Genomic DNA, 16,413 nt, shown 5'->3' with positions numbered 1-16,413 from the left:
TAATGTCTACCGCAGAAAGGATTCGCTGAACAGTTCACATTTCAGAATTTACCGGGATGGAAGGATGGGGCACTATTGCCTGCACAGAACTCACCAAAAATAATAATGGAAGCTTATAACAAATATAGCAACACAATGGATTACACATTGATAAGTCCCACTATAGAAAAAAACGTTACTTAATCCACCTTTAGGTGGTTGGTGCCTTCCTCACATTTAGAAAGTCAATACATTCAGTAAAAATAGCAGCATTCCCTTAACATGTTTAACAAATCAACTTTATTACTCATTTCTTTTGATGGGTTCGCAGATCTTCAATTTTTCTGGCTGATCGGCAAGGTCTGATAAAAAAAACCTATCAAACGATAGTTCGCATGGAAGATTCAGACAATATTTTTATCACAATTTCTGAAATCCGACCTCTAAAAAGTGTATTTATAACACTTAAGTGCTAATAACTTTTGATAGGATTGTCAGATCCTGGATGTATTAGGCTCATTTGAAAGGTCTTTTGATTGTCTAACTAACGACAGGTCGCATGATGGACCCGGACATCATTTTTACTGAAATATCTGAGATCCGGCCTCCAAAAAGTGCATAAATAACACTTAAGTGCTAATAACTTTTGAAAGGGTTGTCCGATTCTCGATGTATTAGGCTCATTGGAAAGGTCTTTTGATTGTCTAACTAACGACAGGTCGCATGATGGACCCGGACATCATTTTTACTGAAATATCTGAGATCCGGCCTCCAAAAAGTGCATAAATAACACTTAAGTGCTAATAACTTTTGAAAGGGTTGTCAGATCCTCGATGTATTAGGCTCATTTGAAAGGTCTTTCGATTATCTAACTAACGATGGGTTGCATGATGTACCCGGACATCATTTTCACAGAAATATCTGAGATCCGGCCTCCAAAAAGTGTACAAATAACACTTAAGTGCTAATAACTTTTGATAGGGTTGTCAGATCTTCAATGTATTGGGCTCATTGGAAAGGTCTTTTTAATACCTTTCTGAAAATGTATAACATGATAGGGTTTCTTGCAAAAACCACCCTTTTTACAATCTTCCGGACATACGCCAAAATCGTTTTTTTAGCATAACTTTTGAAGTACTTAACTAAACTTGCTAATTTCAAATAGAGACCTATGGGACCCCAAGACGGATCGAATGAGACTAATACGGTCAAAATCCGTTGATCCAGTCCGGAGATAATCGAGTGACAATTTTTTTGTCCACCCACCTACACACATCCACACAGACATTTGCTCAGAACATGATTCTGAGTCGATAGGTATACGTGAAGGTGGGTCTACGAGGTCGATTTAAGAAGTTCATTTTTCGAGTGATTTTATAGCCTTTCCTCAGTAAGGTGAGGAAGGCAAAAACGGTTCTACATACAAATATTATCCAAACAATGTTCCATTGTATTTAGATTTTAAGCAGGGTTCTATGTAGTCAACGTATGTTTGACGAATAAATAAATAAAGAACAAGTATAATATATTGCTACAGTTAAACACACATATAAAAATATAAGGAGAGAATGTACAAGATACGAAATTCGAGATAGCGGGCGACGAAAGTTAAAGTTGTTATCAATCAAATTGAATGTAAATAACATTCCTTACGTACGTCAGTTGGCAAAGCAAAGTATGTTTATCTCTAAATCAAGGAATCTTATATATACGGAATAAATACAAAAAGCCAACCGCGGTATGAATCGTTAAATTATAACTTTAGAATAACTACCAGGACATAGCTGAATGTGGCTTTTCGTAAAATTCGTTTTTTTAAGGTAAAGCCGCGAATAACTCTCTTAGTAAAAGAGTTCTCGACAAACAATGTTCGCTAATCAATTTCATAGGAAGATTCCAGCGATTTCAGTTTATAAAAACGATTTTCATCTGAAGCCAAGTGATAAAAAGCTAAATAGGCGAAGAGCAATCAAGGTTATGTAAAAGATTTATATAATATAATTTGAATATAAGTAGAATATAATTTGTAAAAGTAGTGGATGGAAATAGGACTGAGTTCTTAACAAACTAAACATATTTACTTTAACCCTTGGATGAAGTATTGTTCTGAAATTTATATTATTTAACAATGCTATTGAATAATGTCATTCAAGCCTTGTGGAAACCCTAAACAATTTTCATCCAATTTATTGCATTGTTTTAGCATTATTTGTGTACAGTTACTATCCTTAGCTGAGATATAGACTACCCTTCAACAGATAATACATTCAAAGTTAAGTAAATCTATCGCAGGAAAAAGAAACCTCCGAATAGCCAATAGAAGGGGGATAGTTCGATGAAAAGAGTATTCTTATATCACAGTTTAAATAACTGTAAAGAAGGAAGTTCACTGAAGTACCATAACGACATGACACACGTCTGTCATAAATACATTAATTTTAGTTAGGAGAGGAAGCCTTATACAGTTTTCAGTCAAATTGATGTTATATTGATACGGTTAAATATGTTACAAAGAGGTTTATGATTTCCTATATGCATGATATACGTGGTTTTCATTTTTTTATTTTACTTTTCAGAGCTTGGTATACTGCTCATTTTTGTTTTTTTTTTATTCATTTTTTCCTTATTTTAGTTGAATCGGAGGAAGACAGGAAAGTTGGACGATCAATGATTACGCAAAGAAGGGAACTGGATCCGCATCACTGGCATCGTTGGTATCGGCTGGTATCAGCATCATTGGTATCGGCAGCCTAAGCCGATAGCCTTTGTTCTATGGGAAGGACACTTCACCAGGCGTTGCAAAACTTGAGACGAGAAGCGGCAGAAAGGATTTTAGTTAAACATTAACTTTATTGTTTCGTTAGTGTACTTATTATAACTTTCAATTTGGCAAGGGGAGGATGTGGCATCCTGAACATTGTGGTTCCTAAATATTAGTGTAGTTTAGGTAAACCGCTGGAAGCGTGTAGAACTGCGAGTGTAGTAGTGCGCAGCTGGCGTGAGGGAAGTCAGTCAGAGTTGGACCAATAAAGATGGAGCATCTGTCTCCCGTTTGTATTATAAATAATAAAGTTTTAATATTGGATTAAACTCGAGAATATCACAAGCACCAACCCTCAGAGTTTTGCATCCAAATAGGTACGTCGCGTTAAAACGTCCAGCAGGACAAGTTTACACAGATCACGTGGGCCTAGGAGTTCTGCACCTGATAATAATATCAGCCACGCAGGTGAGTATTGGGTGGTTTTTGTTTGTTTCGATTCTTCGGCTGGTTTTTGCAAGTCACACACCATCCGTCCCCTATCGCGAGAAGTCGCCAGAAACTGCTGTTTTGAAACCAAAGCTTAATCGTAGTTAAAATTTATAAACTAAAAGGCTTTTTCCCTTCTATTCACAGTTCCCTGACCCTTGAATGCGGCAAGTTGCAGACATTTGATTTCCTGCTGAATTATATTAAATCGATTTGGCACCGGGGTGCTCCGATGCCTCTACACATTCTGGACGTTCTGGAGGCGTTCCTTAACTACCACGGTCCTGTAAACCTGCGGCTAGACGGAAAAGCGAATGTTTGTGTTTAAACGGTCGACTCGTCCGGAGGCGTCCGTACAGACTCCGTCATCTTCTTAACGATTCTGACTCAAATCCTACCAGAGACGCGCAGGCGCAGAATCGGTGCTAAAAGTTGGGGCTGCGGCCACTTTACGGCGGTCTTCTTCAAGAGTTGTACTCGTCGGCGCGGCTTGCCGAGGTCATTGAACGCGTGCTCGACGCAAGAGGCGTGGTTCAGTTAATCATCGACAAACCGGTGAAGACACAACTTCTAAGACTACGATGCTGCCACCTAAGTTCGCCTCGCGGACAATTGCATTCTAGGAGTCTACGGGCAACGGACTGGATAAAACGTTCCACACAGAAAAAAAAAATCCGGTAAATTTACATCATTTATGATGTACCAAAAGTGCACGTCATTAATGATGTGAATTTACATCAAATTCATTGTAAATTTAAGTGTCTTCCAATTTAATCGTGCCGAACCAAAAGCGCTACAAAAACATGTAAATTTCCGATGAAATGTACGTAAATTTACCCAAGCCAAAAAATTTTTTTGCTCCGCTGAATTTGGAATTCGATGTAATTTTCATGGTTTTAGTTTTTCATGCTGCACTCAAATGCTACTTCAAAAAAATGCGTTTTCGATTGGATTATAAGCAATCAAAAAACATTCCAATGAAAAGCATTTAATGACAGTATAAAAATAAAATAATTTGAAAACAACATCGAACGCCAAATCCAACAGAGCATCAAGAATACAATCTTACTAAACATGAATCAATATTATCGAAGAAATCAAAACAAAATTAAAATTTGTACCTGGGAATTGAATAGATCGCTTTAAAGCATAACCTTGGCATTCTCTATTGCAAGATTTATGCTCAAACCTGGTGTCTGAAGGCTTGCTCCCATTTACCCCGGGATTCGAATTGTTGACCTTTCGATTGTAAGTGCAACTGACGACAATTATTTCTACCGAAGCTGGTGTATACTTTTTCCAGGAAGACGACTTCTATACTTGGACTGACCTAACGTCCAATATTTGAATTAAAACTGGGACTAACTGAAGTGAGAGGAAACAATGCTATCCACAATCGAGTCTGGCTGAAAAAAACATTTAAAAAATCCAAACTTACTACATTATTTGTATGTTGTCATCAGCCGACACGATGTCACTGGTCCATGCTCTCGATATGGTTATGCTGCCGTTGCTGTTGTATTGTTTCAATCACGGCCGGCCGTGAAACGTCGAAACCCTGCACAAGCTCGTCACATAGTCATCACTGATCACCTGAAGCGTTGCCCCGTCCGCACCTCCTTGGCAGCACGTGACGTTATGATTAAACTCCGTTCCTAGTGCAAAAGTAGCCACCGGTTCCACCTCTGGTGCAACGCTCGCCGGATGTAACAGCATAATTGAAGTTTTAGTGAAATTCCTGTCTGTTGTTTACATCGCGAGAGTGCCGTTTAACCCACCGTTTGAAGCGGAAGGCTTCAACAGAAGAACGGCCGCTTCTTCTATGGGCAAAGTTGGCTCGACGTTTTCTTATCTGCTTTTTTTACCGTTGGAGCTACCACCTCCTTCATGGGATCGCTCGTCATGTTGGCCGGAACTAGCAAAAATATGGGCGATTCCAAAATCGGTCAACAACCATACCTTTTTGCGACAGTTCCCCAGCATTGCCGACTGGATAAACAACTGCTTTGGCTCGTCTGCACCTTGATCAAGCCGTGAAACCCTGGTTCTGGAGGATGGCAAAGAGAGAGAAAGACAAAATTAGATGCGTAATTTCGGAATTCACAATGGGCGAAATCCATCCAAACACAACACATACCAAAAATTCTGCACCAGACACAGCCCGCGCAGGAGTAATTCGGTTTTCCGGAACCTACTTCGTGGGGCTCCGTAATCGGATATACTTTGGACAAAGCTGTAACGTAACGAGTCTAATGGGACAAAACAGCGCAAAAATTAAACCAACACCAAACACTTCGAAACGATCGCAGTAGGCGCTTAAATATTTATAATCAAAACACTGCAGTGACGTCATGACGTTTTGCAATCAATGGAATTGCATCTTAGATAGACTGGTAAAATACAAAGTTGATTTTGTGTCGGAGTTCACCGATTACCCAATTTAGAGTATTCTTGAGTAAATACAAATTTCAATGTTCAAGTCTAGCATAACAATATAAAAGGGCCATTGTCGAAGGGTAAACAAAGAGTCAAAGGGCATCATTTAAAAAACAAATTTATTATATTGTATATAAATTTTGCAAGGAACGAATGAAGAACTGTCTTACTCAATTTTTAATGTTAACATCACAAGTTGCAAATAAAAATTTAGAAGAAGGATACACAAAACCTTCAAAATGTTGAACATTTATGTTTTTCTTTTTTCAATCTAATTTTAGATAATTTAAGATCATAAAATCCTCTCAAAAATTTAAACTTTGAAAAGACAAACATTTCTTGTAGGCTTAAAAACTTTGAGTTTTCTTCAAATATATATATATATTTTTTAAATAAAGTGAAAAAATAACAAAACTTAGTTTAATTTGTCGAAACGGTTAGTTGTAAAACGTTTCAGATTTTGGATGATTCAGTTTTCTAAGAAAATCTAAATTTAGTTTACGGATGTATTTTTTTGTCAAATTACTAAATAAAATAATAAATTTTGAAGGAAAAAAAATGCTCTTGGCACGTTTGGGACAACAATATTTTCATTGAATAACAAATGTTCTAATCGAAACCTAAAAAATGTTAAATTCAATTTACGTTACACCCCCTTAAAGTTATCCAAAATATTAGGATGCATAAGAAATAATTACAATACAAGAAAAATTATGGTCGAGGTTATGGATAAAAAATATAATTAAATAAATAGATTGTTCAAACATTTCTAAACGCATATTTTCTTCCTATTGAATCACACGATATTTTGGAAAGTTTTTAAACAACGTTGATAAAAAGACGTGAGTCTTAAAAGATAAAAAGGATTATGAATTCAAGAGTATTTTGTAAATATATGACAGCAGCATAACTGACGTCATGTTCAGAGCATTTTGTGACACTTCTTATAAAAAAATTAAATCTAAAATCCATTTATTTGTAATTTAAAACAGGGCTTTGGACCCACGAGCCGTTCCGACCAGGGGGTCGTAAGTTGGCGCCCCTGTATTTAACCTTAAAACAAGTCGAAATCCCGAAATATGAGCTTTAAAAATAATAATAATAATAATTTAACCTTGTATTTAACCTGTATTTAACCTTAAAACAAGTCGAAATCCCGAAAAAAAAATAATAATAATAAGCATCAACATGACTGGTGCGCACTATGGCTTGTACTACTCTACAGAGATGCCTCTTACAATAACAAAGTTAAAGAAATGCAAAAAACAGTTTAAAAGGGAAAATATCAGTAAAAATGTATTTATTTAAATCCTCCTCCCTGTGACAAAATAAAAGAGTAATCTTAGCTCGAGCTTGAGCCAAAATCGATGTAAGTTATTCAAGGCACCCTGTAATCTCACGAACAATGGTTCCACTTTTAATCGCTCAATTTGAGTGTACCCACTATTGGGTACAAAAGGTCACCTTTCTGTCGGACTTCAAATGAATCAAAATTCTTGGTGTACCAAATTAAACGTGCCAACTCCGACACTTTTGAAAGCGGACGTCCCAACTGTCATACGTATATTTTCAAAACATGTTCAATGTTCTTGAAGTTCGTTTAAAATACTAAAAAAACATGAAAAACAATATTAATAAAAAAAAAAGTATTGAGAACTTACAAGAAATCGAAAGCCGGTAAGTGTTACCTGATCGAGTGCAACCATTTTCTGATGGACGTCCTGTTTTCACTACCAGAACCGCATCTGCCTTCCACGGAGAGAAAATGCATCGTTTCGCTTCGGCTCTACGGACGGGATCGACGGAACGGGACAGCACCGATTGCTAGTGGCTGCAAACTGCAGCGCAATTTATCTGCGATTTGGTAAGTTTGCAAAGAGCCTTCCACCGAGACGTCGTTAGCCGCTCCGAAAGTTACCGGTAAAACAACCAGGACCTACTTTCGGATACGCCCGCAAATCGCAGACCACCATCCAGAACGTTTCAGTGATCATTTCGGTGAGACCAGCTGAAATGTAAACAACAATTTATTTCACCTGATTCGTGTTTCGTAACGAACGAATCGGAATGCATTTCGTTCACAACTCAAACAAATTAATATTTGTTTACATTACCTGAGCTTTGATGTCACAATTTAACACAATTCGATAAACGTTTGCATTTTAAGCAAACTTAAAAACTTCTTTGCTTCCATTTCACTGCGCACCAAACATTGAACTGATTTGCTTTTTTCTTCCACTTGAGCTGTCATTCGCAAAACAAAATTTATGAGCTTTATGAGTTTACATTTACAATTTTTACATCAAAAGTGCATTTACATGCTTTTCAAGTTTTCAAATTTATGCTTTTTCAGAAATAGAACTTCTATTTAAATGTAATTCATCGATTACATGTTATCTCTGTTTACATGTCGGTTCTTTAAATGCAAAATAACATTTTAAGTTGGATTTCAAATTTACATTGAGCACATTTACGTTATAAACATGCTTTCAGTGTCAGGTAAATTTACACTTTTTTTTCTGTGCACCTCGTACACAGCACACGCGAATTAGGTCTCTGTGCTGTGGTTAATTGATGACCGTAAGTTATTTTTATAGATTTATGAGAACTGTTTAATTTCTTACATAAAAAACTCGCTCCGTTGGATTTTAAGTTCGATGTTGTTTAAATGTTTGTATTTCATACTGTGTTCTTTACGTTGTTCAAAAGTATGTGTTACAAAACAATGGAGTACTTGATTCGGGTGTTCACTACCAATCGCGTCGAGTACTCCATTGGCATAGCTTTTGAAGCAGCGCCAGAATACAATGGAACACAACAAGCATTAAAATTACATCGGATTCAAAATTCAACGGGGCGAAAAAAAATGTTGCTCCGGTAAAATTACATCGATTTCATCGGAAAATTACATGTTTCCATAGCAAAATTTGTTCGGCACATTTACGTCGGATGACATTTAAATTTACAATGAAATTGATGTAAATTAGCATAATTAATGACGTGCACTTTTGGTACATCATAAACAAGGGTCCTGATTTTCGGTTCAATGAACAGAAACCACTCACTCATCGCCTATCCAGTCGTCGCCTATTCTAACCCGCTAGCATTCATGAGCGAATGATACTCGCAAGCAGCCAGCGATTGGCCCGAACTGTTCACTCAGCGAACAAATACATCGTGAAAATTTTTGCCTACTCCGTCGCTCGACGACACTCACACACTACCATGCTCAGCGAAGAGCCATTCTCACAAAATGCCAGCGCGGCAGTCTTTTTGTCTTCACGCCCTCAGTTTGCCATCAATTTGATTTTTTCTTGGTGGAAGTTTCTTTGAATGGTGTCTATAATGTTATGAAATCAAAATAAATGCACAATTTAATTGATAACATTGATTTTAGGCAACCCAAATGAATGAGTATAACGCAGCGCATCAAAGAAAAAATGTTTTCAGTTCAGAGTGATCGGTGACGTTCGGCCTGCCTGAGCCGTTCGGAGACTGAGCCGATCAGAGAGAGAAGGAGAGTAGAAGCGAGAGTGTTCGGGAGCGAATGGTGAGAAAGTGACAAACAGTAGGAATTCATCAGGGCAGTATCGCGTCGCCTGCTATTTGTGCTCGCGAATGGAGTGGTTGATTTTGAACAATCAGGACCCTTGATCATAAATGATGTAAATTTACCGGATTTTTTTTTCTGTGTAGGACGAGGAGGAACCAGTTCATGCAGCAACCGATTCGTCGGATGATTTTTATCCGGGCGTACGGGTAGGAATTGAAGGACATCATCGAGGTGCTTCATGAGGATGCCAGCGTCCCGTTGGAAAAGGCCAAGCTGGAAGTGGTGGTCGAATCTTGCGTCGGATTCAAATTCATTAGGTCTGGCGGTCAAGTTTAGCGGTCATGTTGACGCGAAACAATCGCACCGAGATCGCCAAGGCGGAGAAGATTCCCGGCGGATCGATCGACGAGTCGTGCGTGCTGCATAGATTTATGTTGAACAGGGACGTACATCGCCGGTACATCGAAAAGTCCGCATCGTTCTGTTCGATTGTCCGTTGGAGTACAAGAATGGCGAAAGTCAATCCAACTTGGACATTGGCGGCAAACGGAACTTTTTACTTTCGGCCGCATCTAGAAGGAACTTGCCCACATGAACTTGGAGTTGGTCTACAGATGACTCTTGCCAAATAAAATCGCGGGTAAGTGACCAAGTAAGATTCTGGTTTGCTCCTTGACTGGTCGAGAACAGAACACTGATGAAGTCTGCAAGTAGTAGACGAAATACGTATCTGTCAAGATATTAAAAATATATAGCGGAATTAAAAGGAACAACTCGTCTCTTTGTATTCATAGTCCTTGACTGGTGTTTTGTTTTGTTTAAAATTTTTAATGCCACTTTATTTTTCTTAAATCCTTCAACTTGACATTATTGCGCCTTGCTTTTAATACAAAGCATTATGTTTTAAATTCTCACAAGTCATATGGTTGAACTTGTTCAACAGCGTTCGCCTTTTGTAGAACATTGGCTAGGTATAAACTTTATTTGAAAAGCGATTTGACAATAATTATGTTTTCTTAAAGACTACACAGTCCGGTTGAATTGACAAGGTAATAGTGTTGCTCCGTTGGATCTTGAATTCGATATTGAATACGAATTTCGGATCCAGCGGAGCAAAAAAAAAATTTTTGGTTTGGTAAATTTACATTATTTTTGATGGAAATTTACACGATTTCTAAATATTTTGATCGGAAACATTTACAATGAAAAACATGTAAATTTCCGATAAATCTAATGTAAATATACATCATTTATCATGATACCTTTTGGTACATGATAAGTAATGTATATTTACACGAATATTTTTTTCTGTGTAGTTCGTTGCAACTCCTCTCCGGAACGAATCCTGGGCGTTTCCGGCCGCAACTGACAAAGATCCGGCGTACACCGGGTCAACTTGGCGCCAGCTGAAAGGCAGAAAGGTGAAGGTAGTTAAAAAATCTCTTTTACGATTTCCAGCGGCCGTGTCGAAGCTTTGCTTGTAACAAAGCACCCCAACCAAAACTCACCCTTGATCTAGGTCCGATAGCAGATCGTTGGCCGCCGGTGTTGGCGCAGGCCGAGGGGGATGACACTCCCGCGATGAGCTCACGATTTAGCTACGATGACCACGATTTTCTTCGATTAGCCGCGATTTGGCGCGATGAGCGCGATTTGGGGCGATGTGCGCGATTTGAATACGATGAGAGCGCGATGCAAAAAAATCTCACGATGTGAGCTGTCAAACTGCTCGAATGGGAATGACAGCCGGAATGTAATTTTTTGCTGTCATCACATTCGAGCAGCAGAATATAAACAAACAAAATAAAAAACGTGGTCCGAAATTTGCCGCTTTGATTACGGGTTCTACTTTTTGTTCGTTTCCGAGAAAGGATCTAGAAGAACCAGCTTGTTTGCGTTCCCAAGGCCATCAAGAATTCGATGGCGAAGTTGCACGAATCAGGCAACCTAGACGGTCGTATTCCGTGTCCGAGATCGCTCACAATAGTGCAATCATTCCCGTTCTTAACCCAAACATTCGCGGTGGTGGAGGACGTGACACCTGGTCGCGCTCTCGTGGCAACCCTGCAGCCAATGGTCGCGCCTCGGGGCAAGACAGTGAAGAAACCAGAACAAACGAGAGTTACTCCGGGAGCAAACGGGAGGAATCGAGAGAAATTCGGAGAAATGAGAGTAACCCCTCTCTTGCCTTCAGAAATGTCACTTTTGACATTTATGACGTTTCTCGTCTGATGTCATTTTTACCGTTTTGTTTTTGCCTGTTGAATGTTGACTTCTCTTCGCGCCAATTACAATTTTTGCAGCGAAAAAAACATGTGTTGTTTTATAACTAAATTGGCTGGAAAGCCTTTCTCTGCGACCCACTCCAAGTACCATGGCTCTGGTAAGTATTAACGGGAAGTCTTCAACCGAGTGGGGAAACCTCCGGAAGGAAACTGCCGCACAGTCCAACTCCAACATGTCTAATTTTTGAAATTTCCTCCTCCCCCAGATCGTGTGAAAGAATTTGCTTGGGGATCTGGTTCCGTGCGCTGGTGAAAACCATAACCAGCTATTCAGGAAGAAGCACACCAACTCTTAGTACAAGGTCATGGACCGGTGCGTGTCAATTGACAGAAGCTAGAGATTCCGATGGACCAACACGACCGTACTAACCAAGGCCAAGGACAAATTAATCATCAATTGAGGACGTGTTTGAAGATGCGAAAAAGTTTCCACGGCAATATGTCACCGTGGCCATATGCTGGCAGGGTTTATTTTGGGTTTTGTTGTAGTTTATAGGATAGTCATTATTTATTGTATTTTTGTTTTAATAAATAAACATTAATTTCCAAGGGAGGAGGGATGGGGTGTGGGGGGCATCCCAATTAGCATCGTCGGGATTTTGAGCGGTCTTGGGAGCAGTACGGGATGTTAATGTCCAATTCGGCAAGCGGATCTTTTCTTGGCTTTTCGTGTGTTTCGTCATTCCCGGGAATCAGCAACAGGTAGGTAGGTGGTGCTACGTCATGGAGGTCGGTCTCTTGTCGCCGGTCAGCGGTTTGCTGCAGCATGGGCTAAACCTCTTCGAGACAAATCACTTCAACGTCTAACTTCTTTCCCACGTGAAGTCGATTGCCATCTTAGCAGGTTGCAATTGTTCTGTTCCGAGTCGTCGGGAATTTCCGTCTGCTTGTAGACCATTGTTTTGACGCTTTCAGGGCAATCGGGACAGAGCGGATGAGGCCGAGTAGGACGTATAGTGTCGCCCAGTTCGAGTGGTCGTAGAGGGCAACACGGGTCACCTCTCTGTTGGTAACCACAGCACGGATCACTAACAGGACTGCTTGCAATCGTACGATCGTACTTCTGCGGGTTGATGTTTCCGATCAAGGCTTAACTGCGATAAACTGTCTCGGAACCGGGGTTCTGTTCCCGGTAGTACCAGGACAGCAAGTTGAAGAAGTAGTCCCACGAGATGGTCGCTGCGGTACTTCCACTTCCCTATATTAGCAAGTTGCGCATTCCGAGTCTTTGTCCCATTTTTCTTCTTGCCTTTGTACTAACAGTCGACTTGGAATCGAACCCTTGGCGGGGTTACATCTGGAGGTTACATTACTATTTACATCCTTCTCAAGACAATAACGAACAAGTGGCCGTGGACGACGTGGTTCCTGCCGCCGGATTGGTCGTCGTTTGAGGCACAGGTTGTGTTTGAGCTTTCCATTCTAGCGCCGTCGTGACTTATTTCGGTTGCCAACTTAGGACCTGTCCTGCTGACAACCGACACTCCGATTTTTTTAAATATGGCCAATCATGCTAGGGAACCAGGCCCTAGACCAGGCCAGAATCTGGAGTCAGTGTTTGGTAAAAATAACTTGGTGCGGCACAATCTGTTCAAAGTAAACAAACAACAAAATGCTCTCTTCAAAGAGATCTCTCTTAAAATAATCGGAGCAATCGAGAGTAAACGGGAGCAATCGGGAGGAATCTGGAGGAACGTAGAGCAACCGAGAAGAATGAGCTGAAAATGATCAAAAGTGATTTTTCAGAGCAAACGGGAGCAAAGCAGAGGAAACGGGAGCAACCAGAGTAACTCCCTTGCTCACTGTCTTGCCCCGAGGGTCGCGCTAGATTTACCAGCGCTGCCGGGAACGGGAATAGCGCCGATCGGCGATAGATGCCGTGGAAAATGCGCATCAAAAGCTTGTGTGCATGATCCGTCTCGTGCTTGACCGCCCAGATCGAAAGTCCGTCAACCCACGATGTTTTGTAAGGCAACGATGTTTTTCGATTTTTTCAATGAAATGGTATGCTGCGCGTTAGAGTGACAGAGACGGGATGATTTAATTTTTCGTCGAAGCCTCGATCGTCATTCTGTCTCCCTCTTTTGTGGTTGCGAAATTTTCGGTAGAACTGTCAAACAAGTATTTTTTTGATTGGAGAACACGTTTTTCGTGTTTTTGCTTTTCTGGTAACATTTTCCAAATTTGAGCGAATTTTGAAACCAACCACATACATTTTGTTTTTCCTTTTTTCCGCAGGGCTACTGCCGTCAATTTAGGGTGAAGGACAAGTTGGACGGATTTGTCCCCGCGGCAGGATGAGCGGACAGCAAAGCAGTGCACGTTCAACTTCCGGAGATCAGTTTTGGAATTGCGGCAGGCGACACGGTCTAATACCACTGACGAACTGACGTGCCACGCGGAATCCAATTTTGACCGCAACCCTCTTTTTCTTTTTCTTATTATTTTTTTCTTGAGCGATTGTCAAACTCGTCTGTGCTAAAAGTGTCAAAGAGAACTGTCATTTTGTGAGTGACGGGTAAAATCAGCTGTTGGTTCACTTGGTCACACAAAAGTAAACATGAAGGAATGGGGAGAAATTGCAGTGTGAAAAATTGTTTTAAAAACGATTCTAGAAATTTAAGCAACACAACGAACCAGTGCAAGGCGGGCTGCGGCATTTAAGAGGAAAACAGCGGAGAACAATGATTTAAAGAAACAGATTCAAACAAAAATAAACAAACATAAAACGACTAGAAGAGTAATTTCTTTATTTCTTGAACGGAAATGATTGATTGAAGAATTATTCACGAATTATGCACGATAAGCCCTTGAAACCGAATCTCTGCTGACCTCCGGTGGCATGGATTATGCACGATCAGCCCCTAAAGACAAATCTGCGCTGACTTCCGGTGGCGCTGACATCTAGTTAGCTTAAACAAATCTTTAAAACTTATATAAACACATCACACAGTTTACAATTCCAAAAATCCAGCGGGAGAATCAATTAAACAGCCAACAGGATTCGTTCTGAGCACTGATTCACATTACTTACCTTAAATTTAGACAATAAAAGGGTAAATTAATAAAAACTATCTATGCCAAATTGACCATAACGTAAACACATCAACTTTTGAAAAGCCGCTTTGATGCTGTTTGTTTACAAACATTTCTAAGAATATTGCTCATTCGATAAAAACGATCAACGTGCGGTCATCGTGATTCAAAGGCATTTCCTTTGCGATGTTGCAAAATGAATTGCCGCAGTTTGAATTTAGTTTAAGATGTGCAATACTTGAAAATCAGCAGGAGCACCAAGAAAACCAATGTCAATAATAAGAAGAAGGATTCCGAGAGTCTGAATGTAGATGGTGCTAGTGTTTAACGGAAGATTCAAATTGTTTTGCGGTCAAGTTTTTTGCATGAATATGTACGTGGTGGCACGTCAGTTCGTCAGTGCTAATACGTAGAACAACGTGCCAGATCCATTTGGGGCGACTAGTTCAACACCGAAAGCTGAGCTCAAACCGGAAAAGGCCACCGCAAGTCGCGTGCCCCGTTGCGTGAAAGCTGCCAACCTGAGTGGTTCCGGCAAAGTTCGTCGAACGCCGCGGCGTCGTACCTCAAAGTATAGACCTGCCGTAACTGTTCTGGGTAATGGTTCAGTGACGCCGGTCAGCAGTACAATTAATTCTCGTGCTCCACGCCAAGAAGGGCACGGAAGTGGCAGACGAGCATTCTCCCTCGAAAAATAACCACGTCTAAGCGCCAGAAATAGTGTGTACCAGCGAAATCCGGTTATTGTGTCATCCAAGATTGGCAAGAGGGAAGAGGAACAACTACAGCAGGAGGTGGTCAAGAGCGCGGAGAAATTGTCGGTCGCTGGACAACATCTTGCAGGACGTGAGAGCATGGTCAAGGTCGGGGTCGGTGACCTGAGCCGGTCAAATCGAGACCAGAGTCAATAACAAGACGGTTCTGGGAGGTCATCAACGGAATCTGATGATGCAGGTTGTGAGCCAAGGTCAGAAGCCGGTTGCAGCCATGAAGACGGTGGCCGGCAGGATCGATTGTTCCAGAACATGGATGTTTTTTGTGAGAAAAAGTTCAAATTAATAAAAAAAACTCCATACTATTACTCTCTTCCTCTAGGTTGTAACCACATCATTGTGAGTCCCTGTATGTATGTTTGCTATGGTATGTTGGGTTAGCCAAGACACGCACCAAATTAGGGAAACTTTGCTTTTGATCGTCGCCACCTATGGGAGGATAGCAGAAACCCTATTTTGCACCGTTTTGCTCGAAATAAATGATTTTTAAACAAATTGTGTTCGGTTTGAAATTAAAGCCAATTGGGAAGCATCTCCTGTGTAAATTTTTTGAAGCTCAATTTGTCCTTGAAAATTAACAAGAAAGAGAGCAAAATGAAAAGTCTTTTGTATCAAAATTTGGGAGAAAACTAAGATTGCCGGTTCGTACAAGCGATGAAGACTGACTCTCGTTCACTTTGGCAGAACTCGTGACACAGTCCGGATCGTTTTGGAAGTATTTTTACGACCGTGATATTTAGCGTCCTCTGATTGTCGTCAATTGCGATCAGGTGAAATCGTGGTAGTGATAATTTTTGAAAAGTTAACAGCACTAAGTGCGTCTGTGCAAGGTAGTTTTGGTAATATTTTGTTTTGTAATTTGTTCTTGATTTTGTGAAATTAAATTTTGCAGTCGAGGTGTGAAGAATTTTGGAGGCAGATCTGCGATCGTGCCTAGTGGCAGGAGTAATTTTGCAGGTGTGAGGCCGCCGCAATCAGAACGAGCGAGAAAGGTAAGAATTAGTTTGGACGCTTTAAATTTGGAGTTCGCTAATTAGTTCGATTGGTTTGTGCACGTTGATTTAGGAACCCATCAACGTGGGTGGCTTATCTGGAGCTGGA

General features: G+C 40.3%; 1 protein-coding gene and 2 long non-coding RNA genes across 3 annotated transcripts in view; 2 read left to right on the top strand and 1 right to left on the bottom strand.

Annotated features, from left to right (window-relative positions):
- LOC128093327 (uncharacterized) overlaps positions 1-16,413 on the bottom strand; it is a 481,727-nt gene that overhangs the window by 447,558 nt on the left and 17,756 nt on the right. The gene's annotated exons all lie outside the window — the stretch shown is intronic.
- On the top strand, positions 721-5,271 carry LOC120430504 (uncharacterized). The gene is made up of 3 exons (XR_005607649.2): positions 721-1,799; positions 1,869-3,208; positions 3,377-5,271. It is a non-coding gene; the product is annotated as an uncharacterized LOC120430504 (long non-coding RNA).
- Positions 6,584-16,065, top strand: LOC120430507 (uncharacterized). Its single transcript, XR_005607652.2, has 3 exons — positions 6,584-7,342; positions 7,403-7,529; positions 13,742-16,065. It is a non-coding gene; the product is annotated as an uncharacterized LOC120430507 (long non-coding RNA).

This window comes from Culex pipiens, chromosome 1, assembly GCF_016801865.2.
Source record: "Culex pipiens pallens isolate TS chromosome 1, TS_CPP_V2, whole genome shotgun sequence".
Lineage (NCBI taxonomy): Eukaryota > Metazoa > Arthropoda > Insecta > Diptera > Culicidae > Culex > Culex pipiens.
Note: the sequence above shows the minus strand (reverse complement) of the source record. Positions and strands in the feature narration are given on the sequence as shown.